The sequence below is a fragment of the Saccoglossus kowalevskii genome, chromosome 5, assembly GCF_978046115.1.
Source record: "Saccoglossus kowalevskii chromosome 5, keSacKowa6.1, whole genome shotgun sequence".
In the NCBI taxonomy this organism is placed as follows: Eukaryota; Metazoa; Hemichordata; class Enteropneusta; family Harrimaniidae; genus Saccoglossus; species Saccoglossus kowalevskii.
The window spans coordinates 22,578,497-22,590,688 of NC_140645.1; the positions used below are offsets into that span (position 1 = coordinate 22,578,497).

The 12,192-nt window shown below is 32.5% G+C and overlaps 1 protein-coding gene across 1 annotated transcript in view; it reads right to left on the reverse strand.

Moving 5' to 3' along the window:
- LOC144360098 (uncharacterized) overlaps nt 1–12,071 on the reverse strand; it is a 53,578-nt gene extending 41,507 nt beyond the window's left edge. Inside the window, exon 1 of the mRNA XM_085499234.1 lies at nt 11,939–12,071. The gene's annotated coding sequence lies outside the window, so the exon portion shown is untranslated. The remainder of the gene's footprint in view (nt 1–11,938) is intronic.
- Between the last annotated feature and the right edge of the window lie 121 nt (nt 12,072–12,192).

Consider the following 12,192-nt stretch of genomic DNA (forward strand, 5'->3'; position numbering starts at 1 on the left):
TCGCGAGATCTCGCAATTGTACGGAAAATCACCTATTACAATCTAACTGACAGCTGTTTGGGTTTAGAAGCTGAGTTAACACAAATCATACAATGTACATCTTATTCCTAATAACTTGATACCTTAGACTCTCTCGTTATTAATGTTGTAAAACCATTTAATTTCACTGGCAATTACTATTTTGATGTTTTGAACATATTCACTGGGTTTCAAGTTCATGAAATTGGCAGAGAAACAGAGATCTATTGTTATTTTACAGGTTCATATAGATTTAATAATAGTGAAATTAAAAATTAGTGAATAACTAATGTTTTCATGTATACATGTATGCCAATTTCCAATTATGAGAACTACATTTGCTGTGTCGACTAACATTTACATAAATCACAGACCTCGTTCAAACGTGTCTCGTTTTGGAATTGAATTGGAAACCCATGATCAAGAACAGTCCAATGACTGCAAGCTAAACTAACCTAGGTTATGATTAGGTTAATCTGTTCAAAAATATTTTTCTGTACTCTGTTAAAATTACCTTAAGGTCAAACCACACTCCCTCAACAAATCCATCACCTACTAATATTAAAGCGAACCTAAATGCGGCCTTAATTTATAGTTGTGTATATTCTAAACTGTATTCGAAATAATTTTGCAGCGGTTTAATTTTGTTTTAATTATAACTGTAGCTTGGATAGGCATTTGAAGTGCTTGCAATTAAACACCATGGAGGCCATTCATGGAGGGGAATAAATAACGAACAAACATATTTAACATCCGGGTACTTTTCAAAGCTATGACGTTTTAGTATCTGATCGCATTCGTATACGTCATTGTACATAGCCATTCATGCTGCCAAGCATTGTGTACTACTAGTATAAACTTAACTTTTATATGCACAATGTGCTTTTTAGAACTTGGGTTAGAGAATTATGGGTTTGAACCACAGTATTCTGAGAGTGGAAGCCCAATTGCGTTAAAGTACCGTACTTCCCCAATCATAAGCCCCTCCCGAGTATGAAGCTCATCCCTTTATTTTTACTAGGTATTTATCAAGTTGAGGGCATTCACGATTATAAGCCCAGAGTGTTTTTTAAAATTTTCTTTAAAATATGCTGGTAAAAGGTGTGTTTCGGTTCATAATAATCATGATTGGCATGGTAGTTTGGTTCGTGCTTTTATGAGAAAACTCGCATTAATTTCAGAGTGCATGGCGAATGTACACAACGTGGTTCGCATCCTTTCTATTCTGTCAGTTACTCAGGATGAACCCCGATGTTGCAATACTGGAGTAATCCATATTTCTTTGAGTAGTAACTTTCGAAAAGCCAAAAATGTGATCGATACTCCAGCATCCAGACTTTGAAATAATTTGCACGCACAGTGCAGTACTGGAAACAGCATTTATTAGACAGTTAGACAACAACAAAAAACAAAATGCCTGTCTCGCACATCACATCGCACATCGCACATCAATCGCACATTCGTAATGTTTGTATGTTGATACGCTTGTAAATAACATTAACGTAAAAGTCGAAACAACCTAGACTAGAAGTCAATTCACCAGCCCAGCCAACTATGGCTCCCTAAGTTGTTTATATTTAATCAGATACTACCCGGTATTTCGTCATCATGCTTTTGTTACCTTTCCTATTTATACCTCATGAGGGCGTTTTTTATAGCAAGATGGCGCAAACGGAAGTCCTTCATAGGTTTATGGTTTCTCATATTTAAATCATCATAACTCTAAAGATAATCATTTTTTTTTTTTTTTTTTTTCGAATTTATAATCAATATACATAACTTGATAAAAACAAACACTAAATTATGCTCTATTTAGTTCCCCTTTAATATTTATTGACTCATAATATCTCCCAGATAAAATAAAAAAGGGTCATACAAAACAAAACAAATATAGAGAAGCAAACAAACGCTCCAAACTTATTCAAATCACGTCATTAACTGTTAGACTGGTCTTAATCAACTTAATGAACCATGGGAAGTGACATATGTTTGTTGCTCATGATGGAAAGGAATTTATCACTCTCCCTACTGGTTCTAAATTATTTATATTAATTTCTGGTTTATTAAATAAAGGCGGCAGTCTATGTGACTTGTATGCTGGGCAACTCACAACAAAGTGTTTTTCATCTTAAACTTTATTCTAAAAAATTCTGTATGTTCTTAATCATATGTGGATTAGTCTGTGTACCTCATTTGTTTGATTAGAAGGACATCTCTAATAGAAGCATATGTAAACCAACAGTAGCATTTACCGGTATTTCATCCAGAACAATCAGTATATAGTATATTTATTGACACAACCCTGACTTCGGAAAGTATAGCAGTAAGGTCACAAAAACTACAGAACAGAGGAGAAAAAAAAAAGAGTGCTACTAAATAAAAAACGCACAACAATATACAAATTTTATCAAGTTTACTACAAAACTAACTAAAACAAGCAGCCTGTCGAATGAGATAGCTCCGCTGTTAGCAATGCACATTTCAATTAAAGAACAGAAGATATCATTAGAAAATGAACAATATGTAGACTTGCTGTTTTCAACAAGAATTCAAAAATATCACTTTTACCAACAAGCAGCCTCTCGGCTGAGATAGCTCCACTGTTAGCAATGCACATTTCAATTAAAGAACAGAATATCATTAGAAAATGAACAATATGTATAGTATCAAGCAATCGGACAAATCTGAGAGAGGTCCACAAGTAGTACCTATATATGTAATATCAAAGCAATTGGACTTGGGGTTTTTAAAAAGAAGTCGAAAATATCACTTTTTACCAAAAATGACAAAAATATTCACCAAAATTAGAGAATTAAAGATATCATTACAAAATGAACAAATCTGAGAGAGGTCCACATGTAGTACATATATGTAATATCAAAGCAATTGCACTTGCGGTTTTTAACAAGAAGTCGAAAATATCACTTTTTACCAAAAATTACAAAAATATTCACCAAAATTAGAGAATTAAAGATATCATTACAAAATGAACAAATCTGAGAGAGGTCCACATGTAGTACATATATGTAATATCAAAGCAATTGCACTAGCTGTTTTTAACAAGAAGTCGAAAATATCACTTTTTACCAAAAATGACAAAAATATTTACCAAAAATAGAGAATTGAAGATATCAACATGAAATGAACAAACCTAAGAGAGGTCTACCCAATGTACATATACACCAAGTATCAAAGCATTCAGGCTTGTAGTTTTCAAGAAGAAGTCGAAAAAGTAAAACATTGACACAGACGACGGACAACGGACAACGACGGACAATCACTCATATGATAAGCTCCGCTCAACAAAGTCGACAGCGAAGCTAAAAAAGACAAAAATATTCACCAAAATTGAAGATATCATCATGAAATGAACAAATCTAAGAGAGGTGCACATGTAGTACCTATATATGTAATATCAAAGCAAACAGACCTGCGGTTTTTAACAAGAAGTCGAAAATATCACTTTTACCAAAAATGACAAAAATATTCTCCAAAATTAGAGAATTGAAGATATGATCATGAAATGAAATGAACAAATCTAAGAGAGGTCTACCCAAGGTAATATACACCAATTATCAAAGCACTCAGGCTTTATATATAGTTTTCAAGAAGAAGTCAAAAAAGTAAAACATTGACACGGACGACGACGGACAATCACTCATATAAAAAACTGTAGCATTTATTTTTTAGATTAACTTAAAATTCCACCAGAACAACAGTAGCATTTATTTAAGCATCATCAAAATATGACTTCTTTTGATCATAGGCACACATAACAGAGGCAATTATTCAGATATTGTAAGATATATTGGACAGCTGCTGTCAGAAGATAAACCAAGATATACTGCTACATTTATTTAAAACTCCACCAGAACAAACAGTTACATAAGTTTTATAAATCGTCAAAATATGACTAATTTTGACCGAAGACACATCTTTGTCATTTACATATATTATAATGGAGCAAATATTGAACTAAAAACTCCACCAGATCAAACAGTAGCATTTATTTTATAAATCGTCAAAATATGACTTATTTTAACCATAAATATACCTCTGTCATTTACATATTATATTGGAGCAAATATGGAACTAAAAACTCCACCAGAACAGTCAAGTATCATTTATTCAAGCATCAACATCAAAATATAAAACCGGTCACTAGTAGCATAGTGGTTGTCACATCAGACTCATGAACGGTAGACCCAAGTTCAAATCCTACCTTAGGCTGAACATCAAAAGGGTCGACCCCTACCCTGGGTGAGTGTGCCACAGACTCAATGGGAAGGCCAATTCCACTGAGCGAGATTCATTCACTAACGAATGCGACTTTGGGGGAACCTTGGTTAAGGTCCGCAGGTGCTTGTGTTCGACCAAGCCTGATTGACGCCAGGATAGCGCATTAAAAAAAATGCCTATTGACAGAGAGATGGCCACACAGCCCTGTCACGTAGTCCCAAACATGAATATGACTTCTGTGGCAAAATGCACTATGTATCAGCACGAGCACTTGCAATTTGCACATACAAAAACAATGTCAGGAGAGGCAACAGTGACACTCAATGTCCAGAACTGTCGCCTGGCACAAAAAATATTTAAAAAAAAAAAAAAAAAAAAATATGACTTATTTTGACCATAGACTGTTAGTTACCGTACAAAGAATAGAATAAAATAGAATAATGCTTTATTAATACCGTAAAGAAAGAGTTAACATATCTTTTTAGGTTATGAACATATATTATAAAGAAGCAAATAGGGAACATAAAATTCTAGTTTTTTATTTATCACACGAGTCTCTATTGGATTAAAGGGATAATTACCAAAATCAGCAAAGAACATACCCTGCTATATCAGAGTTCAGAATTCACAGTATTCAAGACTCCCAAATCTCGCCCTGGGGTTACCATTTTTCAAAATTAGTAGCCCACCTACACTACTAAAAATTCACAAAATATTATTTTCTAAAAAAATCTTTGTTGTCATTGAATTATTGTTTTCCAGAAATGACAGAAATGAAATGACTGGGCACTAACAGCGTGCGATGTAAACAGTACATGTAAACAGAACGCTACAATAATCATGCGCAGTGGAGAAATGAAACAAACGAACGAAGCTTATGCAAATGAAAAGTATGCAAATGAATAATTAACAATTTTGAACTGCTTACAAAATACAACAATTATAAGCAAAATAGCATTTATTGATTTCTATTAAAAATTTCACGAGTTCAGTTGTCTCAAAATTAGCTTAACCTTCTCACCACCAGTTTCCACTTTTCATCACAAAATCTCGCTTATAGTCTGCATTTTCCTTTAGAAGATTAAGACACAAATAACCAAATTTTGTCTGTTGGCTTCAAAATTAGGGTTCATTTCCATAAATATTGTAGAATATAAGAAATAAGTAACATATTATTTTGGGCAAGAAAGTTGGAAAATTTATGATTATTCTCCATATTTGGGTGTAAATTTAACAGAAAACACTTTGTCTGAAATGATTGAATAAAATTAAACACAAATTGAACATTTTTAAAAACTACAAGCAGATTGCTATGATGTCCAGCGAACATTTGAACCATAGAACCTGATGGACTATATGAGGTTATTACGTGGATACCGAAAAGTATGCACGAAGGCAGTACAGCAGGAGTATCGACCGACACATAGCGGAGGTTGATGCAATCGTCTGTCTGGGTAGCGGAGGTCAATGCGACTGCGTACTGTCTGAGTGCATACTTTTCGGTATCCTCATAATAACCTTATTATTATACATCTTTTCCTCCCAAGAATACATAATGGTAATGCCGAAATCCAAAATGTTAGGAACACATTAAGCAAACTCGCTGAGGTCCTGTCAAACCCTGAGGGCTGCTATGTGTGTTTTTATTATTAGAGGACACGTACGCATGAAATCGTTCCATAGCAGAATTCGCATTTTCTAATATGGTAGGATGAAAATACCCCGTAAAATACCGCAAAATTATGGCACGCTGAGTACTAATAAATATACACACAAAATATTAATTATTGTATGTATAGTGTTTTGAAATATAGTCATAAATTATAAACCACATAATTTTTTCTTTATTCTTTTAAAAAGTTTATGTGTAATACAAGAATTATTTACAAAAAAAATATACAAAAAGCTGAAGCAAAATATTGGCTGGGAAAATTATATTGTTCCAATTTGCTGGTACTTCATCTAAAGTCGATATATTGATCCACAATTTAGGTAGACATTAGAAATCATTATTCTGTCCATAAAATGTCTTTACACACAGAGAAAGCAGATAATCAAACTAATTAGATTGCTATTGCCTGTAGCATTTATGTAATGCACAGCTGGACACATATGGCACTTGATCAGTACCTTTGGGGTGATCGATGTGGTTTTATTTCTAATGTTCTACTAGACAATGACAAAATACTGCTGTAAACATTATGATGATCGTTATGTTCGATATGGGTACTACAAAGTGTAGGTACTGATTTGAAATTTTAAAAATTAAGTTGAGTCAGCTTGTTGACTGTTGGGGAGAAAGGGCAAGTGTGAATTGGAGGTGTGGCTATGCTAATGAGTGTTGTTAATCACTTGCATAGCCTATGACACATCCTGTTTCAGCGGTCCAACATCACGTGACTTTGATTGACAGTAGTTAGTTATTCAAGACTAGTAGCGCGTCCCTTTCCCCGGTTCGTGTTTTTGATTTTTATCCGCCAAAATCTCAACTCATACACTATTTACTGTCATAAATACTACACACAGTCACTGCTGTGATATTCATAGTCACATGCATCCACTTTGGCACGACTAATCAACCTGTAAGTTTGAGAAAACGCGTTTTTACTGGAGCTTCGCTGGAGCTGTTTACTACAGCATGACAAGCAAGGAAATAATCCCTATTGTTTAGAAGTGTATTTATAGTATACCTGGGCCTTTAAGAAAAGGAAATCAAGATGTATGCGACTTTCTGAAGGTGCAAACTAAAATGTTGTGGCCTCTGATTTCCTTCACCCTTATTTTCTTTGTAAAATGTGAATTTTCTTTTAACAAAATTGCAAATTCCTTAAACCAAATGTATATACAGCAAGACACTGTTAGCGATAAGTGACAATCATTAGCCAGTGTTGCAACTAGCATGTTATGTTACTTTCCACATTAAGTTATCATCAACCACATATAAGTTGTAATACTTGAATCTATTATGCATGAAAAAAATACCTCACTATATATAAGATAAGATAAGATAAGATAATTCTTTATTACAACCTTATAGAATGAATTACATATCTATTTTGGTTTATGAAATGCAATAAAGATGTTAAAATAAACATAACAAGTTAGATATCTAAAATCTACTACAATACAGTTACATGAAATAATGTTAAAAAAAAAAAATATTAATGACCCATTAGGTGGTTTTCTCTAATGGTATTTGCTGTTTTTATAAATTTGATAAGCTCTGTTAGTAAATATTTGTTGTTTGTATTCAATATATGAATTGTAATATTCATTCACTTTTTGTTTAAACTGGTCTTTTTTAATTGTTTCTAAATTCTTAATATCATACAGCTGTTTTATTTTATGCAGATTCATTAACCATGTGTCATTATATTTGTTTTGTTGTTGATCTTTTATTGCATCATATACTAGACTGATTGGGCCATTCTTAATAATATTTTGGTAGTATATGATTGCATTCAGTTGTATTTTTGCTAGTAATGGTAGTCGTCCAATTTCCATTCTACTACCAATGTTACTTGTTCTGTTATTAACATTAAATAATCGTCTACAGAACATTAAATGGTGTTTTTCTGTACATGTTTTGTCCCAGTACTCTGGTCTGCTATTGATTCCCCAAATTTCTGCAGCATAAGTTAAAATTGGTGTCTGGATGCCCTCAAATAATTTCAATTGTAAAAGCATGTTTAACTTGTTTGATGTTAATACTGGTTTGATTGCTGCATCAGCTTTTTTTGCTTTATCTACCAATCTTTCCATGGTCATGTTCATTGCCCCATTTGTATTAAATGTTACCCCTAGATATGTGAATTGATTTGTTTTTTCAATCGTGTTTAGCCCATATGAGAATTCTGTATTTTTTGATTTATAACCATTTTTTGTGAAAATCATAATTTTTGTTTTTCTCATATTCAACTGTAGACCCCATTGTTTTGTATATTCATAAAGTGTGTCTTTGTAAGTCTTCTTTGTTAATAGCTGTTAGAACAATATCATCAGCGAATAGAAGTGAAGAGATGTTTTGACTACTTAGGTTTGGACTATTCATTGTACAGTTATCAATGTTGGCTACCAAGTCGTTTATAAAAATGGTAAATAATGTTGGGCTTAATGGACACCCTTGTTTGACACCTTCTTGCATTTTAAAGCTCTCGGTCACTTTGTCATCTAATTTAATTTTGAATTGCATATTCATATACATATGTTTTAGGACTCGATATGCACCACCACATATGTTGTTTTGTAATAATTTTATGAATAGTCCCTCTCTCCAAACTTTATCAAAACATTTTTTTAAGTCTATAAAGCAAGTGTAAAGCTTTTTGTTTTTTGATTGGTATTTTTTGATCAGTGTATGTAATGTCAGTATATGATCAGTTGTTCTGTGATTGCGTCTAAAGCCGGCTTGGTTTTTATGGATTATGTTGCTGGTTTCAAGATGTTGTGTTATACGTTTATTTAAAATTATTGCAAATAATTTTCCAATTGTGTTACTTGTTGATATGCCTCTGTAATTGGCCGGATCATATTTGTCTTCCCTTTTATGTACTGGTGTGATTATATTTGTGTTCCAACAATCTGGATATTCTCCCCTTTGTAAAATGATATTAAAAATCTTTTGTAATGCTTCTGCTATTAATGGATGACTATGCTTTAGCATTTCAGATGGGATGCCATCAATTCCAACTGATTTTCTTGTTTTTATATCCTGCTTTATGGTGGATATCATTTCCTTACATCATGCATAGTGCTATAGCATTGCATGATATTGTAATTTCAGAATTTTAAATAGTTATTTTGGCTAATAGAATATAAATCACATTCACCACTTCAAATTTCAGTTAGCATACACTAACGTGGCTACTGGCAAGTGCTATACAGCAAGATATATTTCAAGGTAACTTTTTTTAATGCATGATTTGCTATTGAGTCAATGTTATACCCAGGAAATAGCACTAGTTCATCACAAAAATGCGCATCAGTGACGTATCATATTGGCTTTAATATACTGGTTCCATTGCAATACTGGTATATACAAAATGCGTAATTAATGTTCCAAGTTTAATAATTTGAGAGCATTTAGAGGTGTATACCCTTTGAACGTCATATTGACATTTTACTTTTACTTTAGTTTTATATGTATTGTACTTTATTACTAACATTTTATTGCTGTCAACCAATGGAAATTATTTCTAAGGATGCAATAAATTTATTATTATTATATTATATATTTCCCACCAAAATTTTGCTGCAATATTTTTATGGGGTTCTTTTTCAATTATTTTTCTTTATTAATTTTGTAACAAATGGACATAATTTTTGAAAAAAATATGTAAAAATTTTGACGCAGGTTTAGTTTGTGAAAGGTTACAAAAGTTAACTTTGACATTCAAAGGGTTAAGGCAGTTGTGATTCAAATTCAAAGTTTGCGATACTGAGCATGGTACTGCACACTGCATTGTGGGATAGACATAGTACTGCACACGGCAGTGCATTGTGGGATATGCATGGTACTGCACACAACAGTGCATTGTGGGATAGGCATGGTACTGCACACAGAAGTGCATTGTGGGATAGGCATGGTACTGCACACAGAAGTGCATTATGAGATAGAATTTCCCATTGTATATAACGGTAAACTATTATTATATTATTGGAAACTCACTAAATTTACAATTTTTAAAAACGTTTTAACAATATTATGATTCAAACAAAAAATGAACTTTTCACACACGCTTTGTTAGCTTGTGCTAATGATCAGGACTGGATGATAAGTATGAATCAGATTTTAATCCGTACTTAGTGTTTCTTCATCCGAACGCAACTATTGTCCCATGGCACAATCAAATGACGTTACCAGATTTTTTTAAATAATGCAAGACAACAAAAAGTACCCCATCATTCACAATACATGTATATGATTGGTTTACCCTATATCATCAGCCTACAATTTGAGATATGGCATAATATCTCTGCCAAAGAAACCTACAGTAAAAGCACTAGACTGTCGAAATGGCCAATATCATCTAAAATACAACCAATATTTTCTAGAAAATTAGACTGCTTACCCTCAACCAATATCCTTGTCTTGCCAGAGAGTACAATTTATTGCAAAATGAATAAATTCTGGGTACTTGCATTTATGAGTAGGCTTCTAACTTAATGTAGAAAATGGATGATGATGTAAACCACAGAAACAATAGTCAAACGATTGTTTGGAAATTGTTCAGTCCAAGCAAAAAAGTTTTAAAGATTTTTCCCACCACTGAAATTTTATTCATTTTTGAAATTTTCTTTGTTAATTGTGAATCAAACATAAAAAATGTAAAAATTGTGGATCAAATGGGAAAATTTCTGATTATCTGCAAGTCTTGGTCAAAATTTTTAATCAAATAGAAATAATTTCTTGTTGCCTACACATCCTTATCAAAATTTTGAGTCAAATAAATTTAATTTGTGATTGCCCACAAGTCTTGGTCAAAATTTTGAATCAAAGAAAAATATTTTCCTGTTGCCTACACATCCTTATCAAAATGTTAAATCAAATAAACATAATTTCTGATTTTCTACAAGTATTGGTCAAAATTTTGAGTCAAATAGAAAAAATTTCCTGTTACCTACACATCCTTATCAAAATTTTGAAGCAAATAAACATAATTTCTGATTTTCTACAAGTCTTAATCAAAATTTTGGAAAAAATGGAAATAGTTTTCTGTTGCCTACAAGTTTTGATCAAAATATATAAAAATAAAAATATGAAACAAATTTTTGAGGATTATTTTGTGAAAGGTAACAAAAGCTGGCATTCCCAGGATTAAATTACCATAGTAATACAACTATCACACATAGGGTAGGGTAATTAGAGGTGTCTACAGCGCATGAATGAGATCTCAAGCAGTGAGAAGATGGTTATTGTGTTATCCAGGTGGATTAAAGATTAATAATAGGGGGCATTGGAGAAATACGTTCCACAGAGACAGAGATTCAAATGAAAGACATGAGTATGGTTATAAATCATTTCACAGAAGAAGCAATTTTCAGCTCATTCAATTTTTTATTGGTTTGGCTGCAAAATAATTACACATGGAGGCAGTCAGTATTGTGGCTCCCATGGGATATTTTAGGGAAAGTTGTGCTTTTTTCATTTTAAGTTAAAACATGTATTTTATTGAAATAGACTGAAAATGATTTTTCAACAAATTTTCACAAGGAAAATTATTCAATACTTCTGTTATTAAAATGTAACTGTAGTTTGTATAAATATGAAGTATACAATTTACTTGATAAATGAATTGTAATAAATTCATTTGTTGTTTTTTGCAAAACTTTTGCATGAACAACACTAATATCTTTTGTGCTATCTCAACAAAACAAATTTATATTTTTTAAAATAGTGTTATAGTACCTGTTTAAGTTTGAACAAATACTAATTATATTTACTTGATAATTAAATTTCATTCAAAGTTAAAATTATTTCTATTAATTATTTTATTTTAAGAAATGGTGAAAAAGCATATGCATACATTGTACGGTTGAGAGAACAACCTGTCATGAACGACAGCACTACACAAAATGTGTCGTTCGCTCGGGACGAGTTTTGATCGTTTTCATGACTCTCAATCAAAACAAACCCTGTGGGGAAATTGAATATGAAGATAAATAAATAAAAGCCACTCACCACTTGCAGAAGTTCACTAGGCGGCTGGTTTTCCTTTCCCGGGAGATCATGAATTGCTGACTAAATAAGCGTGCAGAGAGAACGAAGTCGTGTAGTAAATAGAGGCGTGAAGAAGATGTGGATGAAGCTGAGAATGAGAAATATAAGATGCATACTTAGGGAGTGTGTTGACCCCTTAGGTAAGTTTCTGGGTTCTTTAACAAATGGTTGTTTTGCGACTTCGTCGTAATTTACAAGAAAACAACTAAAAATAG